We start from the raw sequence: 12,963 nt of genomic DNA, 5'->3' as shown, positions 1-12,963 counted from the left end.
GGGTAAGAAGTCTTCTATGCAATACTACAGACCAATCAGTTTGACGTCCATGATAGGTAAAATGCTAGAATCAATAATAGCTAATAGAATCAGATATCACATTGAGAGACATAATTTGATTCATGATTCATAGCATGGGCTCACCAAGGGTACGTCATGTGTAACTAATTTTCTATCTTTTTACATTAATGTCTATAAGGCATCAGATAACAAAAATAGTTACGATGTTATTTACCTTGACTTTGGCAAAGTGCTCGGCAAGGTGCCCCACCAGAGACTACTAGATAAAGTCAAAGCCCATGGCATAGGAGGTAAAGTGTTTGAATAGATTAGAGCTTGAATCAGTGACAGAAAGTTCCCTCAGAGCTTCGTTTTTGGTCCCTTATTATTCATTGTGTGTATAAACGACTTGGACAATGGGATTGATAGTGATGTTAGTAAGTTTACGGACGACACTAAAATAGGACGCCAAATTAGGCCAGGGGAAGACGCCGGGATATTGCAGAAAGATGTTAACAAATTCTTCACATGGTCATTGAAATGGCAAATAGATTTCATTATCTCCAAGTGCAGTGTATGAAACGTTGGTTTACACAAACCAGAAAGCAGATGTAGCTTAGATAACACCTTTTTAGAGAAAAATTAATGCAACGAAGACTTGGGAGTGTTAGTGAGTCCTGACTTTAAATCCAGGAAACAGTGTATTCTGAACGACGTTTATTATGATGTATAGAATATTGGACTTTCTAGAAGGATTTATGTTAAAAACAGTTTAAATATTATAGGGGTCTATTTTCAATTAAGTAAAAAGTAACCACTGAACTTACACATGTTTAGTGTGTTGATAATCAATATTTTATAAAAAAAAAAAAAAAAATACCAAATCCCAAGTCTAAATAGTCTACTATGTTTGCACAATAAAAGAAAGTTTTTATTGTGTAATGACAGTATCTATTAACAGACTTCAATGAAACTAGGTCTAAATGACTACAGCGATGAACATGATATTCAGAATAATAATAAAAAAAAACTTCATAGCTCAATTAGAAAAAAAAGCGTCTGAAGAGGACCGACGTCCAATTATCAATAACACGTTTAACACTTTCACAAGTAAAGTTATATATATATATATATATATATATATATATATATATATATATATATATATATATATATAAATATATATATATATATAAATATATATATATACATATATATATATATATATATATATATATATATATATATATATGTGTGTGTATTTACCTAGTTGTATTTTACGGGAAGGGGAGCTATGCTCGTGGGGTCCCGTCTTCATATCTCATTTTATCTAAACTATTTTTAAATTCATGTATTGTTTTTGCACACACCACTTTCTCATCTAACTTGTTCCAACTGTTTATTACTCTGTGAGGAAAGCTGTTCTTTTTCAAGTCTATAGCTGTCTTTTTTTATTTTCTTTCCGTGTCCTCTTGTATTTCTGTCATCCCATTTTATCAGATTCTCTCTATCAGTAATTTCTATGCCTTTCATGATTCTGTAAATAGCTATCAAATCTCCTCTCTCTCTTCTTTGCTCTAGTGTCTGTAGTTCAAGTTTTTCTAGTCTCTCTTCATATGATAGTTTTGAGAGCGTTGGTGCCAGTTTTGTAATTGCTCTTTGTATTCTTTCAAGTTTTTTTATACATTTTTTTGTACTTGGTGACCATATCGTTGCTGCATATTCCAATCTTGGTCTTATCAGGGTGATTAGGATTTTCTTCACCATTTCTTCATCCAGGTATGTAAATGCAACTTTGATTGTTCTTATTAGATTATAAGTTTCTCCAAAAATCTTATTTATATGTTTCTCAGGTGACATATTATTCATAACAATGACTCCCAGGTCCTTCTCATTTTCTACTTTTTTTATTCCTTCTTCTCCCAATTTATATGCTCCTGTTATTCTGTTTTTGCTTTTTCCAAATTCCATTATACTACACTTTTTTGTATTGAACTCCATCTCCCACTTCCTACTCCATTCCTGTACTATATTTAGATCTCTCTGTAGTGATTCACAATCTTCTTCAGTTTTCACTCTTTTCAGTAGTTTTGCATCATCTGCAAAGAAGCTCATATAGCTTTCTATTCCTTCATCCATATCATTAATATATATAGCAAACATTATTGGGGCCAGAACTGTTCCCTGCGGAACACCGCTTATTACTTCATCCCATTTTGAGTGCTGGTTTCTTATCACTACTCTCATTTTTCTTTCTTGCAAAAAGTCTTCCATCCAATTTAGTAGTTTTCCCTGTATTCCTCCTTGAGTTTCTAATTTCTTAAGCAACTTCTTATGTGGTACTTTGTCAAAAGCTTTCTTTAGGTCTAGAAGTGCACAGTCCGCCCATCCATCTCTTTCTTGTATTATATCTATTAGCCTTGAATAGAAACATATTAAATTGGTGACGCATGATCGTCCTTGTCTGAATCCAAATTGCCTTGGATTTAACACTTTGTTTTTTTCTAAATATTTTACCCATATACTTTTGATAATTCTTTCACAAAGTTTTGCTATTGTACTTGTTAGAGAGACTGGTCTATAGTTTGTAGGTTCTTCTTTATTTCCTCCTTTATATATAGGTACTATATTTGCTTTTTTCCAATCTTCTGGAACTTTTCCTTCTTTCAAGGAACTGTTTAGTATGCTATGTATTTTGTCTGCCAGTTCATTCCTGCATTCTTTCAGTATCCAGTTTGCTATATCATCTGGTCCATGCAATTTTCTGACATCAAGATTACTCAAGTGTGTCAATATTTCATTCTTTGTTACTTCTATTTCTTCCATAGGGGGGACTTTCTCTTTCCATTCAATCTCTTCAGGTTGTATGTTCTCCCTTGTAAACACTGATTTAAAATGTTTGTTCATAATTTCCGCCATTTCCATTTCCTCAGTGTATTCAACTCCCTCCTGTCTTAATTTCTCCAAGTCTTGTTTGTTTTTCAGTTTATTGTTTACAAATCTGTAGAATAGAGTTGGTTGATCTTTACACTTTTCTATGACATCTTTTTCATATTTTCTCTTTTCCTCTCTGCACATTTGTACATATTCATTTCTATAACTGGTATATATTTTCCATTTTTCAGGTCTTCTGTCTTTTTTCCATCTGGTCCAGGCTTTGTCTCTTTTGTCTTTTAACTCCCTACAACTTTTGTTGTACCAGCATTTTACATATTCTTTTTCTTGTTTTTGTCTTGGGACATACTTTTCCACTCCTTTTTTGTAAATTTTTGTCAAAATATTCCATTTCTCTTCCACTGTTGTTTCTTCTTTGTATATTTCTTCCCAGTTTTCTTGTTGAAAGAATTCTCTTATTTTATCAAAGTTTGTTTTTTCATACATCATTCTTCCTTTTCTATATTGCTCATTTCTTTTCATATACTTTTCTTCATTAAGTTCCAGTTCAATCAATATGTGGTCACTTTTACTTATTGGTGTTTTATATTCAATCTTGTCCACTATTCTAGGTTCAGATGTAATTATTAAGTCTAGTCTCGATGGTTCTTCTTCATTTCTATACCTGGTGTTCTCCTGTATCCATTGTGTCATTGTATGGTCAGTAATCATCTCAAGTAGAGCGTTTCCCCATGAGCCGTCTCCACCCTTTACTGTCATTTCTTCCCAGCAGATTTCTTTGCAATTAAAGTCGCCCATTATAACTATTCTTCCTCCATCTTCCATTATCTTGTTTAATGTTATCTTTGTGTCCTCTAACATACTTTTATGTTCACTCTCCTCCCATGAGGCTGTTTTCGGAGGCACATAATTTATCACAAACTTTCTGCTCTTTTTATCTCTGTCTTCCACTTCTATCATAATCATCTCTACTGTATTCTTTCCATATATGACACACTTCACGTTTATATCCTTCTTAGTCAGGAACATAACTCCACCCCCTTGCTTTTTCTCTCTGTTTTTAATCCAATAATTATATGCATCATGTCCTACACTGTTGGGTGGTAGTGGGCCTTTTAATTTTGTTTCTACAATTCCCATTATGTCCGGTTCTTTTTCTTTCAAATAATCATTCAGCTCATTCAATCCTGTTATTAATCCATCTATATTTGTGTAAGACACTCTTAGTTTTCTGTCACTTCCATTGTGTTCACTGTTTCCCTTTTGTTTTTCTCTTGTATGTCGAACTGCCTTAGTTTCATATTCACTACTCTCCAATAAATCTCTCTTTCTCTGACTCCGATCTGCTCTCGTTTTTTTTCTTAGCTTCAAGTCTTTTCTGCTTTTCTTCCTCTCTTTCCTCTTTATTCATTTCCCTTTTTATCCATACCTTTTTATATTGTTCACTTGTTGCTAGTTTCCCTGTGTTTTGGATAAGATATTCTCTGCCGTCGTTTGTGACCTGAATTTAATCTTAATTGGTCTGGTCTTATCCTTACTATACTTTCCGAGCCTGAATTTTTCCTCAATTTCCTTCATAATTTCTGGTTCATCTTCCTGAACTAATTTTAGTAAACTGCTTACTTTTTCATTTTCCTCATTGGTTCTTGAGGTTCTATCTGGGTTATGTTTCTCTTCCATTCCTAATATAATTATACATTTCTTTTTGTCAGCTAAGTCTCTTACTATATTCTCCTTCTGTCTCATCACTTTAATAACTGAGTCTTCAGTTTGTTCTTTCATTTGCTGTTTAATTATATCAGTAAATGCAACTTTACTGTTTTCTTTTATCGACTTCCATCCCTCTCTGTTTTCTTTACTATTCCTCTTCAATTCCTCATTCTCCACCTTTACTTCTTTTAACTGTCTTTTCAGGTTTTCTATTTCATCAGTTAAGTTTTTGTTCGCCTTCTCTAGTTCTTCCAATTTTTCAACCCTCCGTATAATATTGTTAACATGACCGAACCTACGCTCCAAGTCCTCGATCATCTTATCGACCTTCTCTTCTAGTCTTGTCAGTCGGGGGGGGGGGGGGTTGTGTCCCCCCACCCTCTTTAAATCCCTGGAATATATTCTCATCACTTTCTACTGTATTGCTCTTATCTATACTTCTAATCTTTACATTTTTATTAGACATTTCATCGTCGTCGGGGGGCCGTTTGTTTACCTTTCGCCTGTCTGCCTGGGCCAAGTCTACTCCTTCCTCATTTCCTTCCATTTCCCTCAGTAATCCCTCCCCTTCTCCTCTTTCCCTACTTTCCTACTACTCCACGAGCAATTTCCCCCCACCCTCTTAATACAATAGGCACTTCTCTTTGCGTTGGGATCCACAAAACTTCAATTTTCTTCAGAACGTCTTCTAAGCCGTCCGTTCGTTGAAGTGTGTGTATTTACCTAGTTGTACCTAGTTGTATTTACCTAGTTGTATTTTACGGGAAGGGGAGCTATGCTCGTGGGGTCCCGTCTTCATATCTCATTTTATCTAAACTATTTTTAAATTCATGTATTGTTTTTGCACACACCACTTTCTCATCTAACTTGTTCCAACTGTCTATTACTCTGTGAGGAAAGCTGTTCTTTTTCAAATCTCTTCTATAGCTGTCTTTTTTTATTTTCTTTCCGTGTCCTCTAGTATTTCTGTCATCCCATTTTATCAGATTCTCTCTGTCAGTAATTTCTATGCCTTTCATGATTCTGTAAATAGCTATCAAATCTCCTCTCTCTCTTCTTTGCTCTAGTGTCTGTAGTTCAAGTTTTTCTAGTCTCTCTTCATATGATAGTTTTGAGAGTGTTGGTGCCAGTTTTGTAATTGCTCTTTGTATTCTTTCAAGTTTTTTTTATACATTTTTTTGTACTTGGTGACCATATCGTTGCTGCATATTCCAATCTTGGTCTTATCAGGGTGATTAGGATTTTCTTCACCATTTCTTCATCCAGGTATGTAAATGCAACTTTGATTGTTCTTATTAGATTATAAGTTTCTCCAAAAATCTTATTTATATGTTTCTCAGGTGACATATTATTCATAACAATGACTCCCAGGTCCTTCTCATTTTCTACTTTTTTTATTCCTTCTTCTCCCAATTTATATGCTCCTGTTATTCTGTTTTTGCTTTTTCCAAATTCCATTATACTACACTTTTTTGTATTGAACTCCATCTCCCACTTCCTACTCCATTCTTGTACTTTATTTAGATCTCTCTGTAGTGATTCACAATCTTCTTCAGTTTTCACTCTTTTCAGTAGTTTTGCATCATCTGCAAAGAAGCTCATATAGCTTTCTGTTCCTTCATCCATATCATTAATATATATAGCAAACATTATTGGGGCCAGAACTGTTCCTTGCGGAACACCGCTTATTACTTCATCCCATTTTGAGTGCTGGTTTCTTATCACTACTCTCATTTTTCTTTCTTGCAAAAAGTCCTCCATCCAATTTAGTAGTTTGCCCTGTATTCCTCCTTCAGTTTCTAATTTCTTAAGCAACTTCTTATGTGGTACTTTGTCAAAAGCTTTCTTTAGATCTAAAAATGCACAGTCCGCCCATCCATCTCTTTCTTGTATTATATCTATTAGCCTTGAATAGAAACATATTAAATTGGTGACGCATGATCGTCCTTGTCTGAATCCAAATTGCCTTGGATTTAACACTTTGTTTTTTTTCTAAATATTTTACCCATCTACTTTTGATAATTCTTTCACAAAGTTTTGCTATTGTACTTGTTAAAGAGACTGGTCTATAGTTTGTAGGTTCTTCTTTATTTCCTCCTTTATATATAGGTACTATATTTGCTTTTTTCCAATCTTCTGGAACTTTTCCTTCTTTCAAGGAACTATTTAGTATGCTATGTATTTTGTCTGCCAGTTCATTCCTGCATTCTTTCAGTATCCAGTTTGCTATATCATCTGGTCCATGCGATTTTCTGACATCAAGATTACTCAAGTGTGTTAATATTTCATTCTTTGTTACTTCTATTTCTTCCATAGGGGGGACTTTCTCTTTCCATTCGTTCTCTTCAGGTTGTATGTTCTCCCTTGTAAACACTGATTTAAAATGTTTGTTCATAATTTCCGCCATTTCCATTTCCTCAGTGTATTCAACTCCCTCCTGTCTTAATTTCTCCAAGTCTTGTTTGTTTTTCAGTTTATTGTTTACAAATCTGTAGAATAGTTTTGGTTGATCTTTACACTTTTCTATGATATCTTTTTCATATTTTCTCTTTTCCTCTCTGCACATTTGTACATATTCATTTCTATAACAGGTATATATTTTCCATTTTTCAGGTCTTCTGTCTTTTTTCCATCTGGTCCAGGCTTTGTCTCTTTTGTCTTTTAACTCCCTACAGCTTTTGTTGTACCAGCATTTTACTTATTCTTTTTCTTGTTTTTGTCTTGGGACATACTTTTCCACTCCTTTTTTGTAAATTTTTGTCAAAATATTCCATTTCTCTTCTACTGTTGTTTCTTCTTTGTATATTTCTTCCCAGTTTTTCTTGTTGAAAGAATTCTCTTATTTTATCAAAGTTTGTTTTTTCATACATCATTCTTCCTTTTCTGTATTGTTCATTTCTTTTCATATATTTTTCTTCATTAAGTTCCAGTTCAATCAATATGTGGTCACTTTTACTTATTGGTGTTTTATATTCAATTTTGTCCACTATTCTAGGTTCGGATGTAATTACTAGGTCTAGTCTCGATGGCTCTTCTTCATTTCTATACCTAGTGTTCTCCTGTATCCATTGTGTCATTGTATGGTCAGTAACCATCTCAAGTAGAGCGTTTCCCCATGAGCCGTCTCCACCCTTTACTGTCATTTCTTCCCAGCAGATTTCTTTGCAATTAAAGTCGCCCATCATAACTATTTTTCCTTCCTCTTCCATTATCTTGTTTAATGTTATCTTTGTGTCCTCTAACATACTTTTATGTTCACTCTCTTCCCATGAGGCTGTTTTTGGGGGCACATAATTTATCACAAACTTTCTGTTCTTTTTATCTCTGTCTTCTACTTCCATCATTATCATCTCTACTGTATTCTTTCCATATGTGACACCCTTCACGTTTATATCCTTCTTAGTCAGGAACATAACTCCACCCCCTTCCTTTTTCACTCTGTTTCTAATCCAATAATTATATGCATCATGTCCTACACTGTTGGGTGGTAGTGGACCTTTTAATTTTGTTTCTGCAATTCCCATTATGTCTGGTTCTTTTTCTTTCAAATAATCATTCAGCTCATTCAATCCTGTTATTAATCCATCTATATTTGTGTAAGACACTCTTAGTTTTCTGCCACTTCCATTGTGTTCTCTGTTTACCTTTTGTTTTTCTCTTGTATGTCGACTTTCTTTAGTTTCATATTCACTACTCTCCAATAGAATCTCTCTTTTTCTGACTCCGTTCTTATATCGTTTTTTTCCTTTGCTTCAAGTCTTTTCTGTTTTTCTTCCTCTCATTCCTCTTTATTCATTTCCCTTTTTATCCATACCTTTTTATATTGTTCACTTGTTGCTAGTTTCCCTGTTTTGGATAAGATATTCTCAGCTGTAGTTTGTGACCTGAATTTAATCTTAATTGGTCTGGTCTTGTCTGTACTATATTTCCCTATCCTGAATTTCTCTTTGATTTGTTTCATTATTTCTGGTTCATCTTCCTGAACTAATTTAGTAAATTTCTTACTTTTTCATTTTCCTCTTTGATTCTTGTGGTTCTATCTGGGTTATGTTTCTCTTCCATTCCTAATATAATTATACATTTCTTTTTGTCTGCTAAGTCTCTTACTATATTCTCCTTCTGTCTCATCACTTTAATAACTGAGTTTTCAGTTTGTTCATTCATTTGCTGTCTGATTATGTCAGTGAATGCAACTTTGCTATTTTCTTGAATTTTTTTTCCAACCCTCCTTGTTCTCCTTATTATTCTCCTTTAAGACTTTATTCTCATCTTTTACTTCTTTTAACTGTTTTTTTAATTCTTCAATTTCCTTAGTTAAGTTTTTGTTCGCCTTCTCTAGTTCTTCCAATTTTTCAACTCTCCGTATAATATTGTTAACATGACCGAACCTACGCTCCAAGTCCTCGATCATCTTATCGACCTTCTCTTCTAGTCTTGTCAGTCGGGGGGGGGGGGGTTGTGTCCCCCCCCCACCTTCTCTAAATCCCTGGAAAATATTCTCATCACTTTCTACTGTATTGCTCTTATCTATACTTCTAATCTTTACATTTTTATTAGACATTTCATCGTCGTCGGGGGGCCTTTTGTTTACCTTTCGCCTGTCTGCCTGGGCCAAGTCTACTCCTTCCTCATTTCCTTCCATTTCCCTCAGTAATCCCTCCCCTTCTCCTCTTTCCCTACTTTCCTACTACTCCACGAGCAATTTCCCCCCCCACCCTGTAAATACAATAGGCACTTCTCTTTGCGTTGGGATCCACAAAACTTCAATTTTCTTCAGAACGTCTTCTAAGCCGTCCATTCGTTGAAGTGTGTGTGTGTGTGTGTGTGTGTGTGTATATATATATATATATATATATATATATATATATATATACATATATACATATATATATATATACACATATGTATATATCTATATATATATATCTATATATATATATATATATATTATTTGTCATATGGAAGTTCTTTATGCTAGTTGCATTTAAAAAAGATATTGGCTCTAACAAGTCTATCAACAGCACCATTTCATTGCTCGTCGAACCAGGTTGTTGATTTGTCTGTACTCTTCCTTTAACTGGCAGTGCTCTAATTTGTTCTTTTCTCTTGCCTCTCTTATTCTCTTCATTCTCATCCAGGGTCTTAATCTAATTTTTCGTAACCTTTCATCGTAATCATTTGTTCATCGGTTGATCTTGATGTGTTCTTATTCTTATAAACTCCCTTTTTGGAGTATATTCATCTGTAGCTTCAGAGACTGTTGACCAAGTTAGATGCTTATAGGTTTGGTGGAAAGTTGAAAAACTGGTTATGTAATTTCCTAACAAACCGAAGACTGAGGGTGATGATAATTGGTGTAGTGTCAGATTGGGCTACAGTAAAGAGTGGCATCCCTCAGGAAAGTGTGCTGGGACCAATATTGTTTGTACTCTACATTAACGATCTTCCGGATGTAGTGGGGAGCATAGCCAAGATCTATGCAGATGACACAAAATTGTTTGGGAGTGTAGGGAGTGAAAAAGAGAGACAGGAGCTCCAAAGGGACCTGGACAGATTGGTGGAGTGGTCTGAAAATTGGCAGCTTCGTTTCCATGCTGGGAAGTGCAGAATTCTACATCTTGGATTCAACAACCCACATGATGGCTACACCCTGGATGGTACTATCTGCAAACAACTCGTGAAAAGGAGGATCTGGGCGTGGTGATAGACGATGAGCTCAAGTTCACCAGGCACGTATCTGAAAAGACGAAGATGGCCAGCGTGATCCTGAACCGCATACAACACATTTTTGAGTGTAGAGATGCAGAGACCGTAAAACTGTTGTTTATTGGCTTGGTGAGGCCCTTGCTGGAGTATGGCAATGTCATCTGGCATCCTCATCTGAAATTGAACATGAGAGCAATTAGAGAGCATCCAGAGAAGGGCAACCAAGATGGTGCCAGAACTGGCAGGTCTTAGCTACACGGAACGACTAAGGCCCTGAAGCTGCCCTCTTTGCACTGCCGGAGGAGAAGAGGTGATTTAATTCAGGTATTCAAGATCCTAAAGAGCACTGATAGAGTGGACCCGGATGTGTTCTTCCAGGCACCAGGCCGGGAGAGTGGTAGAGGGCATGGCATGAAGCTGCTTTAAACCAAGAAGTCGTTTGGAGGTGAGACACAATGTTTTTAGCATCAGACTAGTGGATGACTGGAATGCCTTGACGGAGACTGTTATTCAAGCAGACACTGAAAGTGTTTACGAGCAGACTGGACAAGTTGTTAGAGAGCATTATGATGTTTCCTTTCTGGATCGTTAGCACACCTAACAACTGCCAAGATTTAGTTGCATCGTGGTGGACCTGAAAACTCGAAAATGGTCACAATATAATTTCAAGTAGATGATATGATATGATATAATATGATATGCTATGATATGATGTGATATGATATGATATGATATGATATGATATGATATGAAATTTAATTTTAAATTCCATGTAACTTCCACATCTTGGCTAATAAGGTACTCATCCCAGTTACAAGGATGTAACCTATTCAATTTCTTGTAGTCCGCTTTTTCGTGTAAGTACACAAGCTTTTTACATTCTTCCTTTGTATTTCTGAATGTTTAGAAAAAATACAAATGTTGTATATTTTGTATTCATGACAGATTGTACAATCAAAATAATTGAATCGCAAAATACTGAACAACAAAACTTGAGAAATCGGACAAGACGTGCGCAGTATCAGTGCGCACTACTTAGTTTCCTGTTGTAACTGAGGGTGTAAAGATGTGTAGTGCTAGTGTGTCTTGAGTCTACAAAAAATATATATATAAATATATACACGCATGTTGCAATGGCCTTCTTCGGGTTAAAATGGAACATACTCGGGCATTTCAGCGTTTCTATTGGTAAGTAGATACGTATAGGAAGATGTAACATATATTGATGGGAGAAGTATTTGTAAATACCTCTGATGAAGCTGGACGGAGAGCTAACTTACTACCTTGGTGACGTGCGGTTCGTCCTTAAAGGGGGTGTAGTACCAATTCTTGTCATTGTGCGTACGGCGTTTTATGCAAGGAAAATTGACATACCTAGTAAATGTATATTGCACAACATGTGACCTTGTATATTCCAAAGAAGAATTGGTAAGGTGGTAAGGCAGCCATTACCGGGTCCTTGATGAGTTGATGTAATCTTTGGTCCGCCCAGAAAGTTGAAAGCCAGCACTTTGTAGAGCTCCATTATTGTACGAATATAGGAAATGGGATCTAGTCTATCTTTTCCTTGCATTCGTAGTATTATTTTCGTTATTAACATTCGTAATTACAGTGAAATGTGGTTCTCCCATATTCCAAAGCAACCACTAAAGAACATTAATTCACATTCACTCACAGGGTATACACAGAATAGAGATGTTTATAATTAAGTGAATACTTGTATTTTGCTTACAAGAAGTAGATATAGCTGGTACATGGAAAATGTGGAAAGAGTTCTGAAAAGGTGGCTTAAATATTATTTATTAGAGCTGGAATATCAGAAATCCAATACTATTATATATACTTCTCTTTTCAGATTTTTGAACTAATTTCTTATCTCTATTGTAAGAATTGGGAAAATCAGATTTTTCCTCACAAAATATAATAAAATGGGAAATGTGTCCAAGAAAATCTTGAAGTGAGTAAGTGCAAACTCAGTTCTTGATTGGATCTTACACTTGAAAAAGCCATTGTTTCTCAGTATAGGTCTGGCTTACAGCATAACTTGGAAAGAATATTGTGTGTAATGACTAGATTGAAAATGGCAATACTAAATATCTTGCCATGTATATATATATATATATGTATATATATATATCTATATGTATATATATATATATCTATATGTATATATATATGTATATCTATATGTATATATATATATGTATATCTATATGTACATATATATATATGTATATCTATATGTATATATATACATGTATATGTATATATATACATGTATATGTATATATATATATGCAGTAGTGGGATTCAAATTTTTCGTCAGCCGGTTCTGTTATAGTCGGTGTATTTCCATCTGACACTAATTTGCAACCACTTCTTAGCCACATTTTCTTTATATTATTGTTATCAATTAAATATTCTAACTAGAAATATGGAAAACTAACAATATTATATTTAAAATGCATCTCTGGCTGCCAAACGTAAAAAATATTCAAATATTTACATACGAAAAACCTGAAAAATTGTCAGGTGGAAAAAAAAATGGGGTATAGACCTGGGTGCCAACCTATAGTTAGTCTCGTGATAAAAAAAATTCGATTTGGGCAACCTAGTGCAGGTGTATTTATTTTTTTACGGACGCATGTTTGT

The 12,963-nt window shown here is 34.7% G+C and overlaps 1 protein-coding gene across 1 annotated transcript in view; it reads left to right on the top strand.

The window, feature by feature from the left end:
* Positions 1-11,350: 11,350 nt before the first annotated feature.
* Snrk (SNF related kinase) overlaps positions 11,351-12,963 on the top strand; it is a 74,010-nt gene continuing 72,397 nt past the window's right edge. Inside the window, exon 1 of the mRNA XM_076212458.1 lies at positions 11,351-11,499. The gene's annotated coding sequence lies outside the window, so the exon portion shown is untranslated. The remainder of the gene's footprint in view (positions 11,500-12,963) is intronic.

This window comes from Oratosquilla oratoria, chromosome 30, assembly GCF_046742065.1.
Source record: "Oratosquilla oratoria isolate Oo_2021 chromosome 30, ASM4674206v1, whole genome shotgun sequence".
NCBI lineage: Eukaryota > Metazoa > Arthropoda > Malacostraca > Stomatopoda > Squillidae > Oratosquilla > Oratosquilla oratoria.
The sequence above is the reverse complement of the archived record's forward strand: the minus strand, read 5'-3'. Positions and strand labels throughout refer to the sequence as shown.